Source organism: Aplysia californica, unplaced genomic scaffold (assembly GCF_000002075.1).
Source record: "Aplysia californica isolate F4 #8 unplaced genomic scaffold, AplCal3.0 scaffold00005, whole genome shotgun sequence".
Classification (NCBI taxonomy): Eukaryota; Metazoa; Mollusca; class Gastropoda; order Aplysiida; family Aplysiidae; genus Aplysia; species Aplysia californica.
The window spans coordinates 2,333,475-2,334,482 of record NW_004797275.1 but is presented as its reverse complement, the minus strand read 5'-3'; the positions used below and the strand labels follow the sequence as shown (position 1 = coordinate 2,334,482).

At 39.6% G+C, this 1,008-nt stretch overlaps 1 long non-coding RNA gene across 1 annotated transcript in view; it reads right to left on the bottom strand.

The window, feature by feature from the left end:
• Positions 1 to 906, bottom strand: part of LOC106011276 — a 26,288-nt gene extending 25,382 nt beyond the window's left edge. Inside the window, exon 1 of the long non-coding RNA XR_001184707.2 lies at positions 376 to 906. This is a non-coding gene — a long non-coding RNA (uncharacterized LOC106011276). The remainder of the gene's footprint in view (positions 1 to 375) is intronic.
• Between the last annotated feature and the right edge of the window lie 102 nt (positions 907 to 1,008).

The following is a 1,008-nucleotide window of genomic DNA, read 5'->3' as shown; positions in this document are numbered from 1 at the left end:
CGCACATACACTCACACTTGCACGCACGCACGCACGCACGCACGCACGCATAATATATGTAATGTTTGTATGACTATTTTGCAATATTTCTTATTTTTGTAAGAGTATTTGCGTCCCCATTCCCATTGACACAAGTTTAGCTCATCTTGGAGGCGGGCGTTCGCCCTGCTAGCCGAGAGGGATACAGTGACCCTGCAGAGAGACAGTTCAGAAGTACTCGATAAAAATTCTCCCCACACAGGAATCAAACTCACATCTTTTTTTCGTGCAACGACAAAACACCCAACCGCTACAGCTCAGTCGCCGGTCTGATCATTTTGGGGACTAAAAGAGAACTTTTTGCAAAGTACATTATGAGCAGGATAGCACACTCACCTTCGCTGTCCGTCGTTTCGCTTGTCACGCGCCTATCGATGTCTCGTGGAGCAGCGCTTACACCCATACAGGCTTCTTGTCAAAACGCTTGATATTGGACCAAGATTAACTTCTATCCCTTGACAAGTCGCTTGTTTGTTATGTCTTTTATACCTGGTCAAATCGCTTTTGATGTCAATCCAAGATTATTGTTTATCATTCCTGGTTGAATCGTTTCTAACATCGGTCGAATCTGCCTATTTATTTATCCTTGGTTAAAATCAAGCTACGTTGGTCCGATGAGATTTTTTTAAATTATTGGTCAAATCCCTTGTAATGTCAAGACAATTATTGTTATGACGATCTTTTTCCTGGTCAAATCGGAGGATATGTCGGTACAGAATGGTCTTTCTTGCCACACATTCAGATCTTCTCAGATCGCTCCACAGTGATACAAGCCACAACGAAAGCAATACAGAAATACAGCTGCCTGGGAGTGCTTGGGTGCAGCGTTATTTGAAAACGCAGGCTGTAGAATTATAAATTTCATTTTCCTGTAGATATTTATCAGATAAATAACTAAATGAATAAATAAATAAATAAATAAACAGGTAATAAATAAATAAATAAATAAATAAATAGATAAATAAATAA